Raw genomic sequence first — 24,565 nt, forward strand, 5'->3', positions numbered from 1 at the left:
GAGATTCGAGTGGTCGGAAAGAAGATTTCTCCCCCTGACCAGAAAGTTATGGAAGCGGTGGTTGGGGGATCAATCAGTTAGTTGCTTATACGTGTAGCTGTAAAAGAAGCGTGCCCTGTGTGAGGACCTGACTCTCGACCTTCAGATTATGAGACCGACATTGAGAAATTGGTTGTCAACCAGAAACTCAAGGTGTCCTAGATGTAAAGTAAGTGCACGTGGACCAACTCTGTGACTGATAGCCAGCTTCAGGTCTGGCCCAAGCCTCATGCACAGTGAGCCTGGATAGCTCAGTCGGTAGAGCATCAGACTTTTAATCTGAGGGTCCAGGGTTCAAGTCCCTGTTCGGGCGCTGCTTGCTTTATTATGCTAAAACCACGAGTTCAGCGCCGTACAATCAACACTGGAAAGCTTTACTTGACTCAAAAGATAGTAGATAAGCGGGACGGCTTCCCTGCAAACGTTTTAGATATGCCGAACTGTTCTTAGCTGCCAAAAAATGTCTCCTGTATCTATGTGTAAAGAAACAAGATCATTTATAACGTCACCCCCTTTTCTTTCTAGACCTTAGACCAATGGTGCACACACCAGAGTTTGAAGGATATTGAATGTTTAAAGAGAATCCACCGTTAATGCCTCCTGTGTTCACGGAAACAAATAACATACGTGCAGAAAAATCGAGACACCGCCGCCTCTAAACACCAGCCAGCAATCAGCGGATGTACGGTAACGCACAGATGTCCAGACATTTCCTGAATAACGGATATAGTGGTATCTATACAATGCATCATGCAAATAAGGGAGTCATTTCATTTGCAGAAACATAGGCAAAACAGCATGGCCCGTACGGGGATCGAACCCACGACCTTGGCGTTATTAGCACCACGCTCTAACCAACTGAGCTAACCGGCCAACCGGCAGGCTCGGCGCAACAGAGGACCGTGGAAAAAACTCCATAGTAAATGAACGTTTCGCATCAGCTATCAACAGTCTCAAGCTGTAAAACAAGCATGCCCTGTATGAGGGTCGAACTCACGACCTTCAGATTATGAGACTGACGCGCTACCTACTGCGCTAACAAGGCAAACGCTGGCTGGCGCCGGTTGCTGAAGCTCTTCATACGTGACGCGTTGCAACATAGTAAATGACACATTTCCTTCAGCGTGGGTAAAAGGCAACCCTGCTTGTCCAGGGACCTGTTTTACCAATGCTCTAAAAGGAAGCTTGCATTGGCCGGGAATCGAACCCGGGCCTCCCGCGTGGCAGGCGAGAATTCTACCACTGAACCACCAATGCATCTGCAACGGTCGACTTGAAAATCCATAGAGATTCGAGTGGTCGGAAAGAAGATTTCTCCCCCTGACCAGAAAGTTATGGAAGCGGTGGTTGGGGGATCAATCAGTTAGTTGCTTATACGTGTAGCTGTAAAAGAAGCGTGCCCTGTGTGAGGACCTGACTCTCGACCTTCAGATTATGAGACCGACATTGAGAAATTGGTTGTCAACCAGAAACTCAAGGTGTCCTAGATGTAAAGTAAGTGCACGTGGACCAACTCTGTGACTGATAGCCAGCTTCAGGTCTGGCCCAAGCCTCATGCACAGCGAGCCTGGATAGCTCAGTCGGTAGAGCATCAGACTTTTAATCTGAGGGTCCAGGGTTCAAGTCCCTGTTCGGGCGCTGCTTGCTTTATTATGCTAAAACCACGAGTTCAGCGCCGTACAATCAACACTGGAAAGCTTTACTTGACTCAAAAGATAGTAGATAAGCGGGACGGCTTCCCTGCAAACGTTTTAGATATGCCGAACTGTTCTTAGCTGCCAAAAAATGTCTCCCGTATCTATGTGTAAAGAAACAAGATCATTTATAACGTCACCCCCTTTTCTTTCTAGACCTTAGACCAATGGTGCACACACCAGAGTTTGAAGGATATTGAATGTTTAAAGAGAATCCACCGTTAATGCCTCCTGTGTTCACGGAAACAAATAACATACGTGCAGAAAAATCGAGACACCGCCGCCTCTAAACACCAGCCAGCAATCCGCGGATGTACGGTAACGCACAGACGTCCAGACATTTCCTGAGTAACGGATATAGTGGTATCTCTACAATGCATCATGCAAATAAGGGAGTCATTTCATTTGCAGAAACATAGGCAAAACAGCATGGCCCGTACGGGGATCGAACCCGCGACCTTGGCGTTATTAGCACCACGCTCTAACCAACTGAGCTAACCGGCCACGTCGGCAGGCTCGGCGCAACAGAGGACTGTGGAAAAAACTCCAGAGTAAATGAACGTTTGGCATCAGCTATCAACAGTCTCAAGCTGTAAAACAAGCATGCCCTGTATGAGGGTCGAACTCACGACCTTCAGATTATGAGACTGACGCGCTACCTACTGCGCTAACAAGGCAAACGCTGGCGCCGGTTGCTGAAGCTCTTCATACGTGACGCGTTGCAACATAGTAAATGACACATTTCCTTCAGCGTGGGTAAAAGGCAACCCTGCTTGTCCAGGGACCTGTTTTACCAATGCTCTAAAAGGAAGCTTGCATTGGCCGGGAATCGAACCCGGGCCTCCCGCGTGGCAGGCGAGAATTCTACCACTGAACCACCAATGCATCTGCAACGGTCGACTTGAAAATCCATAGAGATTCGAGTGGTCGGAAAGAAGATTTCTCCCCCTGACCAGAAAGTTATGGAAGCGGTGGTTGGGGGATCAATCAGTTAGTTGCTTATACGTGTAGCTGTAAAAGAAGCGTGCCCTGTGTGAGGACCTGACTCTCGACCTTCAGATTATGAGACCGACATTGAGAAATTGGTTGTCAACCAGAAACTCAAGGTGTCCTAGATGTAAAGTAAGTGCACGTGGACCAACTCTGTGACTGATAGCCAGCTTCAGGTCTGGCCCAAGCCTCATGCACAGCGAGCCTGGATAGCTCAGTCGGTAGAGCATCAGACTTTTAATCTGAGGGTCCAGGGTTCAAGTCCCTGTTCGGGCGCTGCTCGCTTTATTATGCTAAAACCACGAGTTCAGCGCCGTACAATCAACACTGGAAAGCTTTACTTGACTCAAAAGATAGTAGATAAGCGGGACGGCTTCCCTGCAAACGTTTTAGATATGCCGAACTGTTCTTAGCTGCCAAAAAATGTCTCCTGTATCTATGTGTAAAGAAACAAGATCATTTATAACGTCACCCCCTTTTCTTTCTAGACCTTAGACCAATGGTGCACACACCAGAGTTTGAAGGATATTGAATGTTTAAAGAGAATCCACCGTTAATGCCTCCTGTGTTCACGGAAACAAATAACATACGTGCAGAAAAATCGAGACACCGCCGCCTCTAAACACCAGCCAGCAATCAGCGGATGTACGGTAACGCACAGACGTCCAGACATTTCCTGAATAACGGATATAGTGGTATCTATACAATGCATCATGCAAATAAGGGAGTCATTTCATTTGCAGAAACATAGGCAAAACAGCATGGCCCGTACGGGGATCGAACCCGCGACCTTGGCGTTATTAGCACCACGCTCTAACCAACTGAGCTAACCGGCCACGTCGGCAGGCTCGGCGCAACAGAGGACCGTGGAAAAAACTCCATAGTAAATGAACGTTTGGCATCAGCTATCAACAGTCTCAAGCTGTAAAACAAGCATGCCCTGTATGAGGGTCGAACTCACGACCTTCAGATTATGAGACTGACGCGCTACCTACTGCGCTAACAAGGCAAACGCTGGCTGGCGCCGGTTGCTGAAGCTCTTCATACGTGACGCGTTGCAACATAGTAAATGACACATTTCCTTCAGCGTGGGTAAAAGGCAACCCTGCTTGTCCAGGGACCTGTTTTACCAATGCTCTAAAAGGAAGCTTGCATTGGCCGGGAATCGAACCCGGGCCTCCCGCGTGGCAGGAGAGAATTCTACCACTGAACCACCAATGCATCTGCAACGGCCGACTTGAAAATCCATAGAGATTCGAGTGGTCGGAAAGAAGATTTCTCCCCCTGACCAGAAAGTTATGGAAGCGGTGGTTGGGGGATCAATCAGTTAGTTGCTTATACGTGTAGCTGTAAAAGAAGCGTGCCCTGTGTGAGGACCTGACTCTCGACCTTCAGATTATGAGACCGACATTGAGAAATTGGTTGTCAACCAGAAACTCAAGGTGTCCTAGATGTAAAGTAAGTGCACGTGGACCAACTCTGTGACTGATAGCCAGCTTCAGGTCTGGCCCAAGCCTCATGCACAGCGAGCCTGGATAGCTCAGTCGGTAGAGCACCAGACTTTTAATCTGAGGGTCCAGGGTTCAAGTCCCTGTTTGGGCGCGGCTTGCTTTATTATGCTAAAACCACGAGTTCAGCGCCGTACAATCAACACTGGAAAGCTTTACTTGACTCAAAAGATAGTAGATAAGCGGGACGGCTTCCCTGCAAACGTTTTAGATATGCCGAACTGTTCTTACCTGCCAAAAAATGTCTCCCGTATCTATGTGTAAAGAAACAAGGTCATTTATAACGTCACCCCCTTTTCTTTCTAGACCTTAGACCAATGGTGCAGACACCAGAGTTTGAAGGATATTGAATGTTTAAAGAGAATCCACCGTTAATGCCTCCTGTGTTCACGGAAACAAATAACATACGTGCAGAAAAATCGAGACACCGCCGCCTCTAAACACCAGCCAGCAATCCGCGGATGTACGGTAACGCACAGACGTCCAGACATTTCCTGAATAACGGATATAGTGGTATCTATACAATGCATCATGCAAATAAGGGAGTCATTTCATTTGCAGAAACATAGGCAAAACAGCATGGCCCGTACGGGGATCGAACCCACGACCTTGGCGTTATTAGCACCACGCTCTAACCAACTGAGCTAACCGGCCACGTCGGCAGGCTCGGCGCAACAGAGGACTGTGGAAAAAACTCCAGAGTAAATGAACGTTTGGCATCAGCTATCAACAGTCTCAAGCTGTAAAACAAGCATGCCCTGTATGAGGGTCGAACTCACGACCTTCAGATTATGAGACTGACGCGCTACCTACTGCGCTAACAAGGCAAACGCTGGCGCCGGTTGCTGAAGCTCTTCATACGTGACGCGTTGCAACATAGTAAATGACACATTTCCTTCAGCGTGGGTAAAAGGCAACCCTGCTTGCCCAGGGACCTGTTTTACCAATGCTCTAAAAGGAAGCTTGCATTGGCCGGGAATCGAACCCGGGCCTCCCGCGTGGCAGGCGAGAATTCTACCACTGAACCACCAATGCATCTGCAACGGTCGACTTGAAAATCCATAGAGATTCGAGTGGTCGGAAAGAAGATTTCTCCCCATGAACAGAAAGTTATGGAAGCGGTGGTTGGGGGATCAATCAGTTAGTTGCTTATACGTGTAGCTGTAAAAGAAGCGTGCCCTGTGTGAGGACCTGACTCTCGACCTTCAGATTATGAGACCGACATTGAGAAATTGGTTGTCAACCAGAAACTCAAGGTGTCCTAGATGTAAAGTAAGTGCACGTGGACCAACTCTGTGACTGATAGCCAGCTTCAGGTCTGGCCCAAGCCTCATGCACAGCGAGCCTGGATAGCTCAGTCGGTAGAGCATCAGACTTTTAATCTGAGGGTCCAGGGTTCAAGTCCCTGTTCGGGCGCTGCTTGCTTTATTATGCTAAAACCACGAGTTCAGCGCCGTACAATCAACACTGGAAAGCTTTACTTGACTCAAAAGATAGTAGATAAGCGGGACGGCTTCCCTGCAAACGTTTTAGATATGCCGAACTGTTCTTAGCTGCCAAAAAATGTCTCCTGTATCTATGTGTAAAGAAACAAGATCATTTATAACGTCACCCCCTTTTCTTTCTAGACCTTAGACCAATGGTGCACACACCAGAGTTTGAAGGATATTGAATGTTTAAAGAGAATCCACCGTTAATGCCTCCTGTGTTCACGGAAACAAATAACATACGTGCAGAAAAATCGAGACACCGCCGCCTCTAAACACCAGCCAGCAATCAGCGGATGTACGGTAACGCACAGATGTCCAGACATTTCCTGAATAACGGATATAGTGGTATCTATACAATGCATCATGCAAATAAGGGAGTCATTTCATTTGCAGAAACATAGGCAAAACAGCATGGCCCGTACGGGGATCGAACCCGCGACCTTGGCGTTATTAGCACCACGCTCTAACCAACGGAGCTAACCGGCCACGTCGGCAGGCTCGGCGCAACAGAGGACCGTGGAAAAAACTCCATAGTAAATGAACGTTTGGCATCAGCTATCAACAGTCTCAAGCTGTAAAACAAGCATGCCCTGTATGAGGGTCGAACTCACGACCTTCAGATTATGAGACTGACGCGCTACCTACTGCGCTAACAAGGCAAACGCTGGCTGGCTTGCGCCGGTTGCTGAAGCTCTTCATACGTGACGCGTTGCAACATAGTAAATGACACATTTCCTTCAGCGTGGGTAAAAGGCAACCCTGCTTGTCCAGGGACCTGTTTTACCAATGCTCTAAAAGGAAGCTTGCATTGGCCGGGAATCGAACCCGGGCCTCCCGCGTGGCAGGCGAGAATTCTACCACTGAACCACCAATGCATCTGCAACGGTCGACTTGAAAATCCATAGAGATTCGAGTGGTCGGAAAGAAGATTTCTCCCCCTGACCAGAAAGTTATGGAAGCGGTGGTTGGGGGATCAATCAGTTAGTTGCTTATACGTGTAGCTGTAAAAGAAGCGTGCCCTGTGTGAGGACCTGACTCTCGACCTTCAGATTATGAGACCGACATTGAGAAATTGGTTGTCAACCAGAAACTCAAGGTGTCCTAGATGTAAAGTAAGTGCACGTGGACCAACTCTGTGACTGATAGCCAGCTTCAGGTCTGGCCCAAGCCTCATGCACAGCGAGCCTGGATAGCTCAGTCGGTAGAGCATCAGACTTTTAATCTGAGGGTCCAGGGTTCAAGTCCCTGTTCGGGCGCTGCTCGCTTTATTATGCTAAAACCACGAGTTCAGCGCCGTACAATCAACACTGGAAAGCTTTACTTGACTCAAAAGATAGTAGATAAGCGGGACGGCTTCCCTGCAAACGTTTTAGATATGCCGAACTGTTCTTAGCTGCCAAAAAATGTCTCCTGTATCTATGTGTAAAGAAACAAGATCATTTATAACGTCACCCCCTTTTCTTTCTAGACCTTAGACCAATGGTGCACACACCAGAGTTTGAAGGATATTGAATGTTTAAAGAGAATCCACCGTTAATGCCTCCTGTGTTCACGGAAACAAATAACATACGTGCAGAAAAATCGAGACACCGCCGCCTCTAAACACCAGCCAGCAATCAGCGGATGTACGGTAACGCACAGACGTCCAGACATTTCCTGAATAACGGATATAGTGGTATCTATACAATGCATCATGCAAATAAGGGAGTCATTTCATTTGCAGAAACATAGGCAAAACAGCATGGCCCGTACGGGGATCGAACCCGCGACCTTGGCGTTATTAGCACCACGCTCTAACCAACTGAGCTAACCGGCCACGTCGGCAGGCTCGGCGCAACAGAGGACCGTGGAAAAAACTCCATAGTAAATGAACGTTTGGCATCAGCTATCAACAGTCTCAAGCTGTAAAACAAGCATGCCCTGTATGAGGGTCGAACTCACGACCTTCAGATTATGAGACTGACGCGCTACCTACTGCACTAACAAGGCAAACGCTGGCCGGCGCCGGTTGCTGAAGCTCTTCATACGTGACGCGTTGCAACATAGTAAATGACACATTTCCTTCAGCGTGGGTAAAAGGCAACCCTGCTTGTCCAGGGACCTGTTTTACCAATGCTCTAAAAGGAAGCTTGCATTGGCCGGGAATCGAACCCGGGCCTCCCGCGTGGCAGGCGAGAATTCTACCACTGAACCACCAATGCATCTGCAACGGTCGACTTGAAAATCCATAGAGATTCGAGTGGTCGGAAAGAAGATTTCTCCCCCTGACCAGAAAGTTATGGAAGCGGTGGTTGGGGGATCAATCAGTTAGTTGCTTATACGTGTAGCTGTAAAAGAAGCGTGCCCTGTGTGAGGACCTGACTCTCGACCTTCAGATTATGAGACCGACATTGAGAAATTGGTTGTCAACCAGAAACTCAAGGTGTCCTAGATGTAAAGTAAGTGCACGTGGACCAACTCTGTGACTGATAGCCAGCTTCAGGTCTGGCCCAAGCCTCATGCACAGCGAGCCTGGATAGCTCAGTCGGTAGAGCATCAGACTTTTAATCTGAGGGTCCAGGGTTCAAGTCCCTGTTCGGGCGCTGCTTGCTTTATTATGCTAAAACCACGAGTTCAGCGCCGTACAATCAACACTGGAAAGCTTTACTTGACTCAAAAGATAGTAGATAAGCGGGACGGCTTCCCTGCAAACGTTTTAGATATGCCGAACTGTTCTTAGCTGCCAAAAAATGTCTCCCGTATCTATGTGTAAAGAAACAAGATCATTTATAACGTCACCCCCTTTTCTTTCTAGACCTTAGACCAATGGTGCACACACCAGAGTTTGAAGGATATTGAATGTTTAAAGAGAATCCACCGTTAATGCCTCCTGTGTTCACGGAAACAAATAACATACGTGCAGAAAAATCGAGACACCGCCGCCTCTAAACACCAGCCAGCAATCAGCGGATGTACGGTAACGCACAGATGTCCAGACATTTCCTGAATAACGGATATAGTGGTATCTATACAATGCATCATGCAAATAAGGGAGTCATTTCATTTGCAGAAACATAGGCAAAACAGCATGGCCCGTACGGGGATCGAACCCGCGACCTTGGCGTTATTAGCACCACGCTCTAACCAACTGAGCTAACCGGCCACGTCGGCAGGCTCGGCGCAACAGAGGACCGTGGAAAAAACTCCATAGTAAATGAACGTTTGGCATCAGCTATCAACAGTCTCAAGCTGTAAAACAAGCATGCCCTGTATGAGGGTCGAACTCACGACCTTCAGATTATGAGACTGACGCGCTACCTACTGCGCTAACAAGGCAAACGCTGGCTGGCGCCGGTTGCTGAAGCTCTTCATACGTGACGCGCTGCAACATAGTAAATGACACATTTCCTTCAGCGTGGGTAAAAGGCAACCCTGCTTGTCCAGGGACCTGTTTTACCAATGCTCTAAAAGGAAGCTTGCATTGGCCGGGAATCGAACCCGGGCCTCCCGCGTGGCAGGCGAGAATTCTACCACTGAACCACCAATGCATCTGCAACGGCTGACTTGAAAATCCATAGAGATTCGAGTGGTCGGAAAGAAGATTTCTCCCCCTGACCAGAAAGTTATGGAAGCGGTGGTTGGGGGATCAATCAGTTAGTTGCTTATACGTGTAGCTGTAAAAGAAGCGTGCCCTGTGTGAGGACCTGACTCTCGACCTTCAGATTATGAGACCGACATTGAGAAATTGGTTGTCAACCAGAAACTCAAGGTGTCCTAGATGTAAAGTAAGTGCACGTGGACCAACTCTGTGACTGATAGCCAGCTTCAGGTCTGGCCCAAGCCTCATGCACAGCGAGCCTGGATAGCTCAGTCGGTAGAGCATCAGACTTTTAATCTGAGGGTCCAGGGTTCAAGTCCCTGTTCGGGCGCTGCTTGCTTTATTATGCTAAAACCACGAGTTCAGCGCCGTACAATCAACACTGGAAAGCTTTACTTGACTCAAAAGATAGTAGATAAGCGGGACGGCTTCCCTGCAAACGTTTTAGATATGCCGAACTGTTCTTAGCTGCCAAAAAATGTCTCCTGTATCTATGTGTAAAGAAACAAGATCATTTATAACGTCACCCCCTTTTCTTTCTAGACCTTAGACCAATGGTGCACACACCAGAGTTTGAAGGATATTGAATGTTTAAAGAGAATCCACCGTTAATGCCTCCTGTGTTCACGGAAACAAATAACATACGTGCAGAAAAATCGAGACACCGCCGCCTCTAAACACCAGCCAGCAATCAGCGGATGTACGGTAACGCACAGATGTCCAGACATTTCCTGAATAACGGATATAGTGGTATCTATACAATGCATCATGCAAATAAGGGAGTCATTTCGTTTGCAGAAACATAGGCAAAACAGCATGGCCCGTACGGGGATCGAACCCGCGACCTTGGCGTTATTAGCACCACGCTCTAACCAACTGAGCTAACCGGCCACGTCGGCAGGCTCGGCGCAACAGAGGACCGTGGAAAAAACTCCATAGTAAATGAACGTTTGGCATCAGCTATCAACAGTCTCAAGCTGTAAAACAAGCATGCCCTGTATGAGGGTCGAACTCACGACCTTCAGATTATGAGACTGACGCGCTACCTACTGCGCTAACAAGGCAAACGCTGGCTGGCTTGCGCCGGTTGCTGAAGCTCTTCATACGTGACGCGTTGCAACATAGTAAATGACACATTTCCTTCAGCGTGGGTAAAAGGCAACCCTGCTTGTCCAGGGACCTGTTTTACCAATGCTCTAAAAGGAAGCTTGCATTGGCCGGGAATCGAACCCGGGCCTCCCGCGTGGCAGGCGAGAATTCTACCACTGAACCACCAATGCATCTGCAACGGTCGACTTGAAAATCCATAGAGATTCGAGTGGTCGGAAAGAAGATTTCTCCCCCTGACCAGAAAGTTATGGAAGCGGTGGTTGGGGGATCAATCAGTTAGTTGCTTATACGTGTAGCTGTAAAAGAAGCGTGCCCTGTGTGAGGACCTGACTCTCGACCTTCAGATTATGAGACCGACATTGAGAAATTGGTTGTCAACCAGAAACTCAAGGTGTCCTAGATGTAAAGTAAGTGCACGTGGACCAACTCTGTGACTGATAGCCAGCTTCAGGTCTGGCCCAAGCCTCATGCACAGCGAGCCTGGATAGCTCAGTCGGTAGAGCATCAGACTTTTAATCTGAGGGTCCAGGGTTCAAGTCCCTGTTCGGGCGCTGCTTGCTTTATTATGCTAAAACCACGAGTTCAGCGCCGTACAATCAACACTGGAAAGCTTTACTTGACTCAAAAGATAGTAGATAAGCGGGACGGCTTCCCTGCAAACGTTTTAGATATGCCGAACTGTTCTTAGCTGCCAAAAAATGTCTCCTGTATCTATGTGTAAAGAAACAAGATCATTTATAACGTCACCCCCTTTTCTTTCTAGACCTTAGACCAATGGTGCACACACCAGAGTTTGAAGGATATTGAATGTTTAAAGAGAATCCACCGTTAATGCCTCCTGTGTTCACGGAAACAAATAACATACGTGCAGAAAAATCGAGACACCGCCGCCTCTAAACACCAGCCAGCAATCAGCGGATGTACGGTAACGCACAGATGTCCAGACATTTCCTGAATAACGGATATAGTGGTATCTATACAATGCATCATGCAAATAAGGGAGTCATTTCGTTTGCAGAAACATAGGCAAAACAGCATGGCCCGTACGGGGATCGAACCCGCGACCTTGGCGTTATTAGCACCACGCTCTAACCAACTGAGCTAACCGGCCACGTCGGCAGGCTCGGCGCAACAGAGGACCGTGGAAAAAACTCCATAGTAAATGAACGTTTGGCATCAGCTATCAACAGTCTCAAGCTGTAAAACAAGCATGCCCTGTATGAGGGTCGAACTCACGACCTTCAGATTACGAGACTGACGCGCTACCTACTGCGCTAACAAGGCAAACGCTGGCTGGCTTGCGCCGGTTGCTGAAGCTCTTCATACGTGACGCGTTGCAACATAGTAAATGACACATTTCCTTCAGCGTGGGTAAAAGGCAACCCTGCTTGTCCAGGGACCTGTTTTACCAATGCTCTAAAAGGAAGCTTGCATTGGCCGGGAATCGAACCCGGGCCTCCCGCGTGGCAGGCGAGAATTCTACCACTGAACCACCAATGCATCTGCAACGGTCGACTTGAAAATCCATAGAGATTCGAGTGGTCGGAAAGAAGATTTCTCCCCCTGACCAGAAAGTTATGGAAGCGGTGGTTGGGGGATCAATCAGTTAGTTGCTTATACGTGTAGCTGTAAAAGAAGCGTGCCCTGTGTGAGGACCTGACTCTCGACCTTCAGATTATGAGACCGACATTGAGAAATTGGTTGTCAACCAGAAACTCAAGGTGTCCTAGATGTAAAGTAAGTGCACGTGGACCAACTCTGTGACTGATAGCCAGCTTCAGGTCTGGCCCAAGCCTCATGCACAGCGATCCTGGATAGCTCAGTCGGTAGAGCATCAGACTTTTAATCTGAGGGTCCAGGGTTCAAGTCCCTGTTCGGGCGCTGCTTGCTTTATTATGCTAAAACCACGAGTTCAGCGCCGTACAATCAACACTGGAAAGCTTTACTTGACTCAAAAGATAGTAGATAAGCGGGACGGCTTCCCTGCAAACGTTTTAGATATGCCGAACTGTTCTTAGCTGCCAAAAAATGTCTCCTGTATCTATGTGTAAAGAAACAAGATCATTTATAACGTCACCCCCTTTTCTTTCTAGACCTTAGACCAATGGTGCACACACCAGAGTTTGAAGGATATTGAATGTTTAAAGAGAATCCACCGTTAATGCCTCCTGTGTTCACGGAAACAAATAACATACGTGCAGAAAAATCGAGACACCGCCGCCTCTAAACACCAGCCAGCAATCAGCGGATGTACGGTAACGCACAGATGTCCAGACATTTCCTGAATAACGGATATAGTGGTATCTATACAATGCATCATGCAAATAAGGGAGTCATTTCGTTTGCAGAAACATAGGCAAAACAGCATGGCCCGTACGGGGATCGAACCCACGACCTTGGCGTTATTAGCACCACGCTCTAACCAACTGAGCTAACCGGCCACGTCGGCAGGCTCGGCGCAACAGAGGACCGTGGAAAAAACTCCATAGTAAATGAACGTTTGGCATCAGCTATCAACAGTCTCAAGCTGTAAAACAAGCATGCCCTGTATGAGGGTCGAACTCACGACCTTCAGATTACGAGACTGACGCGCTACCTACTGCGCTAACAAGGCAAACGCTGGCTGGCTGGCGCCGGTTGCTGAAGCTCTTCATACGTGACGCGTTGCAACATAGTAAATGACACATTTCCTTCAGCGTGGGTAAAAGGCAACCCTGCTTGTCCAGGGACCTGTTTTACCAATGCTCTAAAAGGAAGCTTGCATTGGCCGGGAATCGAACCCGGGCCTCCCGCGTGGCAGGCGAGAATTCTACCACTGAACCACCAATGCATCTGCAACGGTCGACTTGAAAATCCATAGAGATTCGAGTGGTCGGAAAGAAGATTTCTCCCCCTGACCAGAAAGTTATGGAAGCGGTGGTTGGGGGATCAATCAGTTAGTTGCTTATACGTGTAGCTGTAAAAGAAGCGTGCCCTGTGCGAGGACCTGACTCTCGACCTTCAGATTATGAGACCGACATTGAGAAATTGGTTGTCAACCAGAAACTCAAGGTGTCCTAGATGTAAAGTAAGTGCACGTGGACCAACTCTGTGACTGATAGCCAGCTTCAGGTCTGGCCCAAGCCTCATGCACAGCGAGCCTGGATAGCTCAGTCGGTAGAGCATCAGACTTTTAATCTGAGGGTCCAGGGTTCAAGTCCCTGTTCGGGCGCTGCTTGCTTTATTATGCTAAAACCACGAGTTCAGCGCCGTACAATCAACACTGGAAAGCTTTACTTGACTCAAAAGATAGTAGATAAGCGGGACGGCTTCCCTGCAAACGTTTTAGATATGCCGAACTGTTCTTAGCTGCCAAAAAATGTCTCCTGTATCTATGTGTAAAGAAACAAGATCATTTATAACGTCACCCCCTTTTCTTTCTAGACCTTAGACCAATGGTGCACACACCAGAGTTTGAAGGATATTGAATGTTTAAAGAGAATCCACCGTTAATGCCTCCTGTGTTCACGGAAACAAATAACATACGTGCAGAAAAATCGAGACACCGCCGCCTCTAAACACCAGCCAGCAATCAGCGGATGTACGGTAACGCACAGACGTCCAGACATTTCCTGAATAACGGATATAGTGGTATCTATACAATGCATCATGCAAATAAGGGAGTCATTTCGTTTGCAGAAACATAGGCAAAACAGCATGGCCCGTACGGGGATCGAACCCACGACCTTGGCGTTATTAGCACCACGCTCTAACCAACTGAGCTAACCGGCCACGTCGGCAGGCTCGGCGCAACAGAGGACCGTGGAAAAAACTCCATAGTAAATGAACGTTTGGCATCAGCTATCAACAGTCTCAAGCTGTAAAACAAGCATGCCCTGTATGAGGGTCGAACTCACGACCTTCAGATTACGAGACTGACGCGCTACCTACTGCGCTAACAAGGCAAACGCTGGCTGGCTGGCGCCGGTTGCTGAAGCTCTTCATACGTGACGCGTTGCAACATAGTAAATGACACATTTCCTTCAGCGTGGGTAAAAGGCAACCCTGCTTGTCCAGGGACCTGTTTTACCAATGCTCTAAAAGGAAGCTTGCATTGGCCGGGAATCGAACCCGGGCCTCCCGCGTGGCAGGCGAGAATTCTACCACTGAACCACCAATGCATCTGCAACGGTCGACTTGAAAATCCATAGAGATTCGAGTGGTCGGAAAGAAGATTTCTCCCCCTGACCAGAAAGTTATGGAAGCGGTGGTTGGGGGATCAATCAGTTAGTTGCTTATACGTGTAGCTGTAAAAGAAGCGTGCCCTGTGCGAGGACCTGACTCTCGACCTTCAGATTATGAGACCGACATTGAGAAATTGGTTGTCAACCAGAAACTCAAGGTGTCCTAGATGTAAAGTAAGTGCACGTGGACCAACTCTGTGACTGATAGCCAGCTTCAGGTCTGGCCCAAGCCTCATGCACAGCGAGCCTGGATAGCTCAGTCGGTAGAGCATCAGACTTTTAATCTGAGGGTCCAGGGTTCAAGTCCCTGTTCGGGCGCTGCTTGCTTTATTATGCTAAAACCACGAGTTCAGCGCCGTACAATCAACACTGGAAAGCTTTACTTGACTCAAAAGATAGTAGATAAGCGGGACGGCTTCCCTGCAAACGTTTTAGATATGCCGAACTGTTCTTAGCTGCCAAAAAATGTCTCCTGTATCTATGTGTAAAGAAACAAGATCATTTATAACGTCACCCCCTTTTCTTTCTAGACCTTAGACCAATGGTGCACACACCAGAGTTTGAAGGATATTGAATGTTTAAAGAGAATCCACCGTTAATGCCTCCTGTGTTCACGGAAACAAATAACATACGTGCAGAAAAATCGAGACACCGCCGCCTCTAAACACCAGCCAGCAATCAGCGGATGTACGGTAACGCACAGATGTCCAGACATTTCCTGAATAACGGATATAGTGGTATCTATACAATGCATCATGCAAATAAGGGAGTCATTTCGTTTGCAGAAACATAGGCAAAACAGCATGGCCCGTACGGGGATCGAACCCACGACCTTGGCGTTATTAGCACCACGCTCTAACCAACTGAGCTAACCGGCCACGTCGGCAGGCTCGGCGCAACAGAGGACCGTGGAAAAAACTCCATAGTAAATGAACGTTTGGCATCAGCTATCAACAGTCTCAAGCTGTAAAACAAGCATGCCCTGTATGAGGGTCGAACTCACGACCTTCAGATTACGAGACTGACGCGCTACCTACTGCGCTAACAAGGCAAACGCTGGCTGGCTGGCGCCGGTTGCTGAAGCTCTTCATACGTGACGCGTTGCAACATAGTAAATGACACATTTCCTTCAGCGTGGGCAAAAGGCAACCCTGCTTGTCCAGGGACCTGTTTTACCAATGCTCTAAAAGGAAGCTTGCATTGGCCGGGAATCGAACCCGGGCCTCCCGCGTGGCAGGCGAGAATTCTACCACTGAACCACCAATGCATCCGCAACGGCCGACTTGAAAATCCATAGAGATTCGAGTGGTCGGAAAGAAGATTTCTCCCCCTGACCAGAAAGTTATGGAAGCGGTGGTTGGGGGATCAATCAGTTAGTTGCTTATACGTGTAGCTGTAAAAGAAGCGTGCCCTGTGTGAGGACCTGACTCTCGACCTTCAGATTATGAGACCGACATTGAGAAATTGGTTGTCAACCAGAAACTCAAGGTGTCCTAGATGTAAAGTAAGTGCACGTGGACCAACTCTGTGACTGATAGCCAGCTTCAGGTCTGGCCCAAGCCTCATGCACAGCGAGCCTGGATAGCTCAGTCGGTAGAGCATCAGACTTTTAATCTGAGGGTCCAGGGTTCAAGTCCCTGTTCGGGCGCTGCTTGCTTTATTATGCTAAAACCACGAGTTCAGCGCCGTACAATCAACACTGGAAAGCTTTACTTGACTCAAAAGATAGTAGATAAGCGGGACGGCTTCCCTGCAAACGTTTTAGATATGCCGAACTGTTCTTAGCTGCCAAAAAATGTCTCCTGTATCTATGTGTAAAGAAACAAGATCATTTATAACGTCACCCCCTTTTCTTTCTAGACCTTAGACCAATGGTGCACACACCAGAGTTTGAAGGATATTGAATGTTTAAAGAGAATCCACCGTTAATGCCTCCTGTGTTCACGGAAACAAATAACATACGTGCAGAAAAATCGAGACACCGCCGCCTCTAAACACCAGCCAGCAATCAGCGGATGTACGGTAACGCACAGATGTCCAGACATTTCCTGAATAACGGATATAGTGGTATCTATACAATGCATCATGCAAATAAGGGAGTCATTTCATTTGCAGAAACATAGGCAAAACAGCATGGCCCGTACGGGGATCGAACCCGCGACCTTGGCGTTATTAGCACCACGCTCTAACCAACTGAGCTAACCGGCCACGTCGGCAGGCTCGGCGCAACAGAGGACCGTGGAAAAAACTCCATAGTAAATGAACGTTTGGCATCAGCTATCAACAGTCTCAAGCTGTAAAACAAGCATGCCCTGTATGAGGGTCGAACTCACGACCTTCAGATTATGAGACTGACGCGCTACCTACTGCGCTAACAAGGCAAACGCTGGCTGGCTTGCGCCGGTTGCTGAAGCTCTTCATACGTGACGCGTTGCAACATAGTAAATGACACATTTCCTTCAGCGTGGGTAAAAGGCAACCCTGCTTGTCCAGGGACCTGTTTTACCAATGCTCTAAAAGGAAGCTTGCATTGGCCGGGAATCGAACCCGGGCCTCCCGCGTGGCAGGCGAGAATTCTACCACTGAACCACCAATGCATCTGCAACGGCCGACTTGAAAATCCATAGAGATTCGAGTGGTCGGAAAGAAGATTTCTCCCCCTGACCAGAAAGTTATGGAAGCGGTGGTTGGGGGATCAATCAGTTAGTTGCTTATACGTGTAGCTGTAAAAGAAGCGTGCCCTGTGTGAGGACCTGACTCTCGACCTTCAGATTATGAGACCGACATTGAGAAATTGGTTGTCAACCAGAAACTCAAGGTGTCCTAGATGTAAAGTAAGTGCACGTGGACCAACTCTGTGACTGATAGCCAGCTTCAGGTCTGGCCCAAGCCTCATGCACAGCGAGCCTGGATAGCTCAGTCGGTAGAGCATCAGACTTTTAATCTGAGGGTCCAGGGTTCAAGTCCCTGTTCGGGCGCTGCTTGCTTTATTATGCTAAAACCACGAGTTCAGCGCCGTACAATCAACACTGGAAAGCTTTACTTGACTCAAAAGATAGTAGATAAGCGGGACGGCTTCCCTGCAAACGTTTTAGATATGCCGAACTGTTCTTAGCTGCCAAAAAATGTCTCCTGTATCTATGTGTAAAGAAACAAGATCATTTATAACGTCACCCCCTTTTCTTTCTAGACCTTAGACCAATGGTGCACACACCAGAGTTTGAAGGATATTGAATGTTTAAAGAGAATCCACCGTTAATGCCTCCTGTGTTCACGGAAACAAATAACATACGTGCAGAAAAATCGAGACACCGCCGCCTCTAAACACCAGCCAGCAATCAGCGGATGTACGGTAACGCACAGACGTCCAGACATTTCCTGAATAACGGATATAGTAGTATCTATACAATGCATCATGCAAATAAGGGAGTCATTTCATTTGCAGAAACATAGGCAAAACAGCATGGCCCGTACGGGGATCGAACCCGCGACCTTGGCGTTATTAGCACCACGCTCTAACCAACTGAGCTAACCGGCCACGTCGGCAGGCTCGGCGCAACAGAGGACCGTGGAAAAAACTCCATAGTAAATGAACGTTTGGCATCAGCTATCAACAGTCTCAAGCTGTAAAACAAGCATGCCCTGTATGAGGGTCGAACTCACGACCTTCAGATTATGAGACTGACGCGCTACCTACTGCGCTAACAAGGCAAACGCTGGCTGGCGCCGGTTGCTGAAGCTCTTCATACGTGACGCGCTGCAACATAGTAAATGACACATTTCCTTCAGCGTGGGTAAAAGGCAACCCTGCTTGTCCAGGGACCTGTTTTACCAATGCTCTAAAAGGAAGCTTGCATTGGCCGGGAATCGAACCCGGGCCTCCCGCGTGGCAGGCGAGAATTCTACCACTGAACCACCAATGCATCTGCAACGGCTGACTTGAAAATCCATAGAGATTCGAGTGGTCGGAAAGAAGATTTCTCCCCCTGACCAGAAAGTTATGGAAGCGGTGGTTGGGGGATCAATCAGTTAGTTGCTTATACGTGTAGCTGTAAAAGAAGCGTGCCCTGTGTGAGGACCTGACTCTCGACCTTCAGATTATGAGACCGACATTGAGAAATTGGTTGTCAACCAGAAACTCAAGGTGTCCTAGATGTAAAGTAAGTGCACGTGGACCAACTCTGTGACTGATAGCCAGCTTCAGGTCTGGCCCAAGCCTCATGCACAGCGAGCCTGGATAGCTCAGTCGGTAGAGCATCAGACTTTTAATCTGAGGGTCCAGGGTTCAAGTCCCTGTTCGGGCGCTGCTTGCTTTATTATGCTAAAACCACGAGTTCAGCGCCGTACAATCAACACTGGAAAGCTTTACTTGACTCAAAAGATAGTAGATAAGCGGGACGGCTTCCCTGCAAACGTTTTAGATATGCCGAACTGTTCTTAGCTGCCAAAAAATGTCTCCTGTATCTATGTGTAAAGAAACAAGATCATTTATAACGTCACCCCCTTTTCTTTCTAGACCTTAGACCAATGGTGCACACACCAGAGTTTGAAGGATATTGAATGTTTAAAGAGAATCCACCGTTAATGCCTCCTGTGTTCACGGAAACAAATAACATACGTGCAGAAAAATCGAGACACCGCCGCCTCTAAACACCAGCCAGCAATCAGCGGATGTACGGTAACGCACAGATGTCCAGACATTTCCTGAATAACGGATATAGTGGTATCTATACAATGCATCATGCAAATAAGGGAGTCATTTCGTTTGCAGAAACATAGGCAAAACAGCATGGCCCGTACGGGGATCGAACCCACGACCTTGGCGTTATTAGCACCACGCTCTAACCAACTGAGCTAACCGGCCACGTCGGCAGGCTCGGCGCAACAGAGGACCGTGGAAAAAACTCCATAGTAAATGAACGTTTGGCATCAGCTATCAACAGTCTCAAGCTGTAAAACAAGCATGCCCTGTATGAGGGTCGAACTCACGACCTTCAGATTACGAGACTGACGCGCTACCTACTGCGCTAACAAGGCAAACGCTGGCTGGCTGGCGCCGGTTGCTGAAGCTCTTCATACGTGACGCGTTGCAACATAGTAAATGACACATTTCCTTCAGCGTGGGTAAAAGGCAACCCTGCTTGTCCAGGGACCTGTTTTACCAATGCTCTAAAAGGAAGCTTGCATTGGCCGGGAATCGAACCCGGGCCTCCCGCGTGGCAGGCGAGAATTCTACCACTGAACCACCAATGCATCTGCAACGGTCGACTTGAAAATCCATAGAGATTCGAGTGGTCGGAAAGAAGATTTCTCCCCCTGACCAGAAAGTTATGGAAGCGGTGGTTGGGGGATCAATCAGTTAGTTGCTTATACGTGTAGCTGTAAAAGAAGCGTGCCCTGTGCGAGGACCTGACTCTCGACCTTCAGATTATGAGACCGACATTGAGAAATTGGTTGTCAACCAGAAACTCAAGGTGTCCTAGATGTAAAGTAAGTGCACGTGGACCAACTCTGTGACTGATAGCCAGCTTCAGGTCTGGCCCAAGCCTCATGCACAGCGAGCCTGGATAGCTCAGTCGGTAGAGCATCAGACTTTTAATCTGAGGGTCCAGGGTTCAAGTCCCTGTTCGGGCGCTGCTTGCTTTATTATGCTAAAACCACGAGTTCAGCGCCGTACAATCAACACTGGAAAGCTTTACTTGACTCAAAAGATAGTAGATAAGCGGGACGGCTTCCCTGCAAACGTTTTAGATATGCCGAACTGTTCTTAGCTGCCAAAAAATGTCTCCTGTATCTATGTGTAAAGAAACAAGATCATTTATAACGTCACCCCCTTTTCTTTCTAGACCTTAGACCAATGGTGCACACACCAGAGTTTGAAGGATATTGAATGTTTAAAGAGAATCCACCGTTAATGCCTCCTGTGTTCACGGAAACAAATAACATACGTGCAGAAAAATCGAGACACCGCCGCCTCTAAACACCAGCCAGCAATCAGCGGATGTACGGTAACGCACAGATGTCCAGACATTTCCTGAATAACGGATATAGTGGTATCTATACAATGCATCATGCAAATAAGGGAGTCATTTCATTTGCAGAAACATAGGCAAAACAGCATGGCCCGTACGGGGATCGAACCCGCGACCTTGGCGTTATTAGCACCACGCTCTAACCAACTGAGCTAACCGGCCACGTCGGCAGGCTCGGCGCAACAGAGGACCGTGGAAAAAACTCCATAGTAAATGAACGTTTGGCATCAGCTATCAACAGTCTCAAGCTGTAAAACAAGCATGCCCTGTATGAGGGTCGAACTCACGACCTTCAGATTATGAGACTGACGCGCTACCTACTGCGCTAACAAGGCAAACGCTGGCTGGCTTGCGCCGGTTGCTGAAGCTCTTCATACGTGACGCGTTGCAACATAGTAAATGACACATTTCCTTCAGCGTGGGTAAAAGGCAACCCTGCTTGTCCAGGGACCTGTTTTACCAATGCTCTAAAAGGAAGCTTGCATTGGCCGGGAATCGAACCCGGGCCTCCCGCGTGGCAGGCGAGAATTCTACCACTGAACCACCAATGCATCTGCAACGGTCGACTTGAAAATCCATAGAGATTCGAGTGGTCGGAAAGAAGATTTCTCCCCCTGACCAGAAAGTTATGGAAGCGGTGGTTGGGGGATCAATCAGTTAGTTGCTTATACGTGTAGCTGTAAAAGAAGCGTGCCCTGTGTGAGGACCTGACTCTCGACCTTCAGATTATGAGACCGACATTGAGAAATTGGTTGTCAACCAGAAACTCAAGGTGTCCTAGATGTAAAGTAAGTGCACGTGGACCAACTCTGTGACTGATAGCCAGCTTCAGGTCTGGCCCAAGCCTCATGCACAGCGAGCCTGGATAGCTCAGTCGGTAGAGCATCAGACTTTTAATCTGAGGGTCCAGGGTTCAAGTCCCTGTTCGGGCGCTGCTTGCTTTATTATGCTAAAACCACGAGTTCAGCGCCGTACAATCAACACTGGAAAGCTTTACTTGACTCAAAAGATAGTAGATAAGCGGGACGGCTTCCCTGCAAACGTTTTAGATATGCCGAACTGTTCTTAGCTGCCAAAAAATGTCTCCTGTATCTATGTGTAAAGAAACAAGATCATTTATAACGTCACCCCCTTTTCTTTCTAGACCTTAGACCAATGGTGCACACACCAGAGTTTGAAGGATATTGAATGTTTAAAGAGAATCCACCGTTAATGCCTCCTGTGTTCACGGAAACAAATAACATACGTGCAGAAAAATCGAGACACCGCCGCCTCTAAACACCAGCCAGCAATCAGCGGATGTACGGTAACGCACAGATGTCCAGACATTTCCTGAATAACGGATATAGTGGTATCTATACAATGCATCATGCAAATAAGGGAGTCATTTCGTTTGCAGAAACATAGGCAAAACAGCATGGCCCGTACGGGGATCGAACCCGCGACCTTGGCGTTATTAGCACCACGCTCTAACCAACTGAGCTAACCGGCCACGTCGGCAGGCTCGGCGCAACAGAGGACCGTGGAAAAAACTCCATAGTAAATGAACGTTTGGCATCAGCTATCAACAGTCTCAAGCTGTAAAACAAGCATGCCCTGTATGAGGGTCGAACTCACGACCTTCAGATTATGAGACTGACGCGCTACCTACTGCGCTAACAAGGCAAACGCTGGCTGGCTTGCGCCGGTTGCTGAAGCTCTTCATACGTGACGCGTTGCAACATAGTAAATGACACATTTCCTTCAGCGTGGGTAAAAGGCAACCCTGCTTGTCCAGGGACCTGTTTTACCAATGCTCTAAAAGGAAGCTTGCATTGGCCGGGAATCGAACCCGGGCCTCCCGCGTGGCAGGCGAGAATTCTACCACTGAACCACCAATGCATCTGCAACGGTCGACTTGAAAATCCATAGAGATTCGAGTGGTCGGAAAGAAGATTTCTCCCCCTGACCAGAAAGTTATGGAAGCGGTGGTTGGGGGATCAATCAGTTAGTTGCTTATACGTGTAGCTGTAAAAGAAGCGTGCCCTGTGTGAGGACCTGACTCTCGACCTTCAGATTATGAGACCGACATTGAGAAATTGGTTGTCAACCAGAAACTCAAGGTGTCCTAGATGTAAAGTAAGTGCACGTGGACCAACTCTGTGACTGATAGCCAGCTTCAGGTCTGGCCCAAGCCTCATGCACAGCGAGCCTGGATAGCTCAGTCGGTAGAGCATCAGACTTTTAATCTGAGGGTCCAGGGTTCAAGTCCCTGTTCGGGCGCTGCTTGCTTTATTATGCTAAAACCACGAGTTCAGCGCCGTACAATCAACACTGGAAAGCTTTACTTGACTCAAAAGATAGTAGATAAGCGGGACGGCTTCCCTGCAAACGTTTTAGATATGCCGAACTGTTCTTAGCTGCCAAAAAATGTCTCCTGTATCTATGTGTAAAGAAACAAGATCATTTATAACGTCACCCCCTTTTCTTTCTAGACCTTAGACCAATGGTGCACACACCAGAGTTTGAAGGATATTGAATGTTTAAAGAGAATCCACCGTTAATGCCTCCTGTGTTCACGGAAACAAATAACATACGTGCAGAAAAATCGAGACACCGCCGCCTCTAAACACCAGCCAGCAATCAGCGGATGTACGGTAACGCACAGATGTCCAGACATTTCCTGAATAACGGATATAGTGGTATCTATACAATGCATCATGCAAATAAGGGAGTCATTTCGTTTGCAGAAACATAGGCAAAACAGCATGGCCCGTACGGGGATCGAACCCACGACCTTGGCGTTATTAGCACCACGCTCTAACCAACTGAGCTAACCGGCCACGTCGGCAGGCTCGGCGCAACAGAGGACCGTGGAAAAAACTCCATAGTAAATGAACGTTTGGCATCAGCTATCAACAGTCTCAAGCTGTAAAACAAGCATGCCCTGTATGAGGGTCGAACTCACGACCTTCAGATTACGAGACTGACGCGCTACCTACTGCGCTAACAAGGCAAACGCTGGCTGGCTGGCGCCGGTTGCTGAAGCTCTTCATACGTGACGCGTTGCAACATAGTAAATGACACATTTCCTTCAGCGTGGGTAAAAGGCAACCCTGCTTGTCCAGGGACCTGTTTTACCAATGCTCTAAAAGGAAGCTTGCATTGGCCGGGAATCGAACCCGGGCCTCCCGCGTGGCAGGCGAGAATTCTACCACTGAACCACCAATGCATCTGCAACGGTCGACTTGAAAATCCATAGAGATTCGAGTGGTCGGAAAGAAGATTTCTCCCCCTGACCAGAAAGTTATGGAAGCGGTGGTTGGGGGATCAATCAGTTAGTTGCTTATACGTGTAGCTGTAAAAGAAGCGTGCCCTGTGCGAGGACCTGACTCTCGACCTTCAGATTATGAGACCGACATTGAGAAATTGGTTGTCAACCAGAAACTCAAGGTGTCCTAGATGTAAAGTAAGTGCACGTGGACCAACTCTGTGACTGATAGCCAGCTTCAGGTCTGGCCCAAGCCTCATGCACAGCGAGCCTGGATAGCTCAGTCGGTAGAGCATCAGACTTTTAATCTGAGGGTCCAGGGTTCAAGTCCCTGTTCGGGCGCTGCTTGCTTTATTATGCTAAAACCACGAGTTCAGCGCCGTACAATCAACACTGGAAAGCTTTACTTGACTCAAAAGATAGTAGATAAGCGGGACGGCTTCCCTGCAAACGTTTTAGATATGCCGAACTGTTCTTAGCTGCCAAAAAATGTCTCCTGTATCTATGTGTAAAGAAACAAGATCATTTATAACGTCACCCCCTTTTCTTTCTAGACCTTAGACCAATGGTGCACACACCAGAGTTTGAAGGATATTGAATGTTTAAAGAGAATCCACCGTTAATGCCTCCTGTGTTCACGGAAACAAATAAC

The 24,565-nt window shown here is 48.1% G+C and overlaps 36 non-coding genes across 36 annotated transcripts; all 36 read right to left on the minus strand.

Moving 5' to 3' along the window:
- Positions 1-1,011: 1,011 nt before the first annotated feature.
- Positions 1,012-1,084, minus strand: TRNAM-CAU (transfer RNA methionine (anticodon CAU)). The gene has a single exon. It is a non-coding gene; the product is annotated as a tRNA-Met (tRNA).
- Positions 1,085-1,225: 141 nt separating this feature from the next.
- On the minus strand, positions 1,226-1,296 carry TRNAG-GCC (transfer RNA glycine (anticodon GCC)). The gene has a single exon. It is a non-coding gene; the product is annotated as a tRNA-Gly (tRNA).
- Positions 1,297-2,163: 867 nt separating this feature from the next.
- Positions 2,164-2,237, minus strand: TRNAI-AAU (transfer RNA isoleucine (anticodon AAU)). Its single transcript has one exon. It is a non-coding gene; the product is annotated as a tRNA-Ile (tRNA).
- Positions 2,238-2,337: 100 nt separating this feature from the next.
- On the minus strand, positions 2,338-2,410 carry TRNAM-CAU (transfer RNA methionine (anticodon CAU)). Its single transcript has one exon. It is a non-coding gene; the product is annotated as a tRNA-Met (tRNA).
- Positions 2,411-2,547: 137 nt separating this feature from the next.
- TRNAG-GCC (transfer RNA glycine (anticodon GCC)) lies at positions 2,548-2,618 on the minus strand. The gene has a single exon. It is a non-coding gene; the product is annotated as a tRNA-Gly (tRNA).
- An 867-nt stretch (positions 2,619-3,485) lies between these two features.
- Positions 3,486-3,559, minus strand: TRNAI-AAU (transfer RNA isoleucine (anticodon AAU)). Its single transcript has one exon. It is a non-coding gene; the product is annotated as a tRNA-Ile (tRNA).
- Positions 3,560-3,659: 100 nt separating this feature from the next.
- On the minus strand, positions 3,660-3,732 carry TRNAM-CAU (transfer RNA methionine (anticodon CAU)). The gene has a single exon. It is a non-coding gene; the product is annotated as a tRNA-Met (tRNA).
- Positions 3,733-5,195: 1,463 nt separating this feature from the next.
- TRNAG-GCC (transfer RNA glycine (anticodon GCC)) lies at positions 5,196-5,266 on the minus strand. Its single transcript has one exon. It is a non-coding gene; the product is annotated as a tRNA-Gly (tRNA).
- Positions 5,267-6,525: 1,259 nt separating this feature from the next.
- TRNAG-GCC (transfer RNA glycine (anticodon GCC)) lies at positions 6,526-6,596 on the minus strand. Its single transcript has one exon. It is a non-coding gene; the product is annotated as a tRNA-Gly (tRNA).
- An 867-nt stretch (positions 6,597-7,463) lies between these two features.
- On the minus strand, positions 7,464-7,537 carry TRNAI-AAU (transfer RNA isoleucine (anticodon AAU)). The gene has a single exon. It is a non-coding gene; the product is annotated as a tRNA-Ile (tRNA).
- A 314-nt stretch (positions 7,538-7,851) lies between these two features.
- On the minus strand, positions 7,852-7,922 carry TRNAG-GCC (transfer RNA glycine (anticodon GCC)). The gene has a single exon. It is a non-coding gene; the product is annotated as a tRNA-Gly (tRNA).
- An 867-nt stretch (positions 7,923-8,789) lies between these two features.
- On the minus strand, positions 8,790-8,863 carry TRNAI-AAU (transfer RNA isoleucine (anticodon AAU)). Its single transcript has one exon. It is a non-coding gene; the product is annotated as a tRNA-Ile (tRNA).
- A 314-nt stretch (positions 8,864-9,177) lies between these two features.
- On the minus strand, positions 9,178-9,248 carry TRNAG-GCC (transfer RNA glycine (anticodon GCC)). The gene has a single exon. It is a non-coding gene; the product is annotated as a tRNA-Gly (tRNA).
- An 867-nt stretch (positions 9,249-10,115) lies between these two features.
- On the minus strand, positions 10,116-10,189 carry TRNAI-AAU (transfer RNA isoleucine (anticodon AAU)). Its single transcript has one exon. It is a non-coding gene; the product is annotated as a tRNA-Ile (tRNA).
- Positions 10,190-10,507: 318 nt separating this feature from the next.
- TRNAG-GCC (transfer RNA glycine (anticodon GCC)) lies at positions 10,508-10,578 on the minus strand. The gene has a single exon. It is a non-coding gene; the product is annotated as a tRNA-Gly (tRNA).
- Positions 10,579-11,445: 867 nt separating this feature from the next.
- TRNAI-AAU (transfer RNA isoleucine (anticodon AAU)) lies at positions 11,446-11,519 on the minus strand. The gene has a single exon. It is a non-coding gene; the product is annotated as a tRNA-Ile (tRNA).
- A 100-nt stretch (positions 11,520-11,619) lies between these two features.
- On the minus strand, positions 11,620-11,692 carry TRNAT-CGU (transfer RNA threonine (anticodon CGU)). The gene has a single exon. It is a non-coding gene; the product is annotated as a tRNA-Thr (tRNA).
- A 145-nt stretch (positions 11,693-11,837) lies between these two features.
- Positions 11,838-11,908, minus strand: TRNAG-GCC (transfer RNA glycine (anticodon GCC)). The gene has a single exon. It is a non-coding gene; the product is annotated as a tRNA-Gly (tRNA).
- Positions 11,909-12,949: 1,041 nt separating this feature from the next.
- TRNAT-CGU (transfer RNA threonine (anticodon CGU)) lies at positions 12,950-13,022 on the minus strand. Its single transcript has one exon. It is a non-coding gene; the product is annotated as a tRNA-Thr (tRNA).
- A 145-nt stretch (positions 13,023-13,167) lies between these two features.
- Positions 13,168-13,238, minus strand: TRNAG-GCC (transfer RNA glycine (anticodon GCC)). Its single transcript has one exon. It is a non-coding gene; the product is annotated as a tRNA-Gly (tRNA).
- A 1,041-nt stretch (positions 13,239-14,279) lies between these two features.
- TRNAT-CGU (transfer RNA threonine (anticodon CGU)) lies at positions 14,280-14,352 on the minus strand. The gene has a single exon. It is a non-coding gene; the product is annotated as a tRNA-Thr (tRNA).
- A 145-nt stretch (positions 14,353-14,497) lies between these two features.
- TRNAG-GCC (transfer RNA glycine (anticodon GCC)) lies at positions 14,498-14,568 on the minus strand. The gene has a single exon. It is a non-coding gene; the product is annotated as a tRNA-Gly (tRNA).
- A 1,041-nt stretch (positions 14,569-15,609) lies between these two features.
- Positions 15,610-15,682, minus strand: TRNAT-CGU (transfer RNA threonine (anticodon CGU)). The gene has a single exon. It is a non-coding gene; the product is annotated as a tRNA-Thr (tRNA).
- A 145-nt stretch (positions 15,683-15,827) lies between these two features.
- TRNAG-GCC (transfer RNA glycine (anticodon GCC)) lies at positions 15,828-15,898 on the minus strand. Its single transcript has one exon. It is a non-coding gene; the product is annotated as a tRNA-Gly (tRNA).
- An 867-nt stretch (positions 15,899-16,765) lies between these two features.
- On the minus strand, positions 16,766-16,839 carry TRNAI-AAU (transfer RNA isoleucine (anticodon AAU)). The gene has a single exon. It is a non-coding gene; the product is annotated as a tRNA-Ile (tRNA).
- Positions 16,840-17,157: 318 nt separating this feature from the next.
- Positions 17,158-17,228, minus strand: TRNAG-GCC (transfer RNA glycine (anticodon GCC)). The gene has a single exon. It is a non-coding gene; the product is annotated as a tRNA-Gly (tRNA).
- An 867-nt stretch (positions 17,229-18,095) lies between these two features.
- Positions 18,096-18,169, minus strand: TRNAI-AAU (transfer RNA isoleucine (anticodon AAU)). Its single transcript has one exon. It is a non-coding gene; the product is annotated as a tRNA-Ile (tRNA).
- A 314-nt stretch (positions 18,170-18,483) lies between these two features.
- Positions 18,484-18,554, minus strand: TRNAG-GCC (transfer RNA glycine (anticodon GCC)). Its single transcript has one exon. It is a non-coding gene; the product is annotated as a tRNA-Gly (tRNA).
- Positions 18,555-19,595: 1,041 nt separating this feature from the next.
- TRNAT-CGU (transfer RNA threonine (anticodon CGU)) lies at positions 19,596-19,668 on the minus strand. The gene has a single exon. It is a non-coding gene; the product is annotated as a tRNA-Thr (tRNA).
- A 145-nt stretch (positions 19,669-19,813) lies between these two features.
- On the minus strand, positions 19,814-19,884 carry TRNAG-GCC (transfer RNA glycine (anticodon GCC)). The gene has a single exon. It is a non-coding gene; the product is annotated as a tRNA-Gly (tRNA).
- Positions 19,885-20,751: 867 nt separating this feature from the next.
- Positions 20,752-20,825, minus strand: TRNAI-AAU (transfer RNA isoleucine (anticodon AAU)). The gene has a single exon. It is a non-coding gene; the product is annotated as a tRNA-Ile (tRNA).
- Positions 20,826-21,143: 318 nt separating this feature from the next.
- Positions 21,144-21,214, minus strand: TRNAG-GCC (transfer RNA glycine (anticodon GCC)). The gene has a single exon. It is a non-coding gene; the product is annotated as a tRNA-Gly (tRNA).
- An 867-nt stretch (positions 21,215-22,081) lies between these two features.
- On the minus strand, positions 22,082-22,155 carry TRNAI-AAU (transfer RNA isoleucine (anticodon AAU)). Its single transcript has one exon. It is a non-coding gene; the product is annotated as a tRNA-Ile (tRNA).
- Positions 22,156-22,473: 318 nt separating this feature from the next.
- On the minus strand, positions 22,474-22,544 carry TRNAG-GCC (transfer RNA glycine (anticodon GCC)). The gene has a single exon. It is a non-coding gene; the product is annotated as a tRNA-Gly (tRNA).
- A 1,041-nt stretch (positions 22,545-23,585) lies between these two features.
- TRNAT-CGU (transfer RNA threonine (anticodon CGU)) lies at positions 23,586-23,658 on the minus strand. The gene has a single exon. It is a non-coding gene; the product is annotated as a tRNA-Thr (tRNA).
- Positions 23,659-23,803: 145 nt separating this feature from the next.
- TRNAG-GCC (transfer RNA glycine (anticodon GCC)) lies at positions 23,804-23,874 on the minus strand. Its single transcript has one exon. It is a non-coding gene; the product is annotated as a tRNA-Gly (tRNA).
- Positions 23,875-24,565: the final 691 nt, after the last annotated feature.

This window comes from Spea bombifrons, chromosome 4, assembly GCF_027358695.1.
Source record: "Spea bombifrons isolate aSpeBom1 chromosome 4, aSpeBom1.2.pri, whole genome shotgun sequence".
NCBI classification, from domain to species: domain Eukaryota; kingdom Metazoa; phylum Chordata; class Amphibia; order Anura; family Pelobatidae; genus Spea; species Spea bombifrons.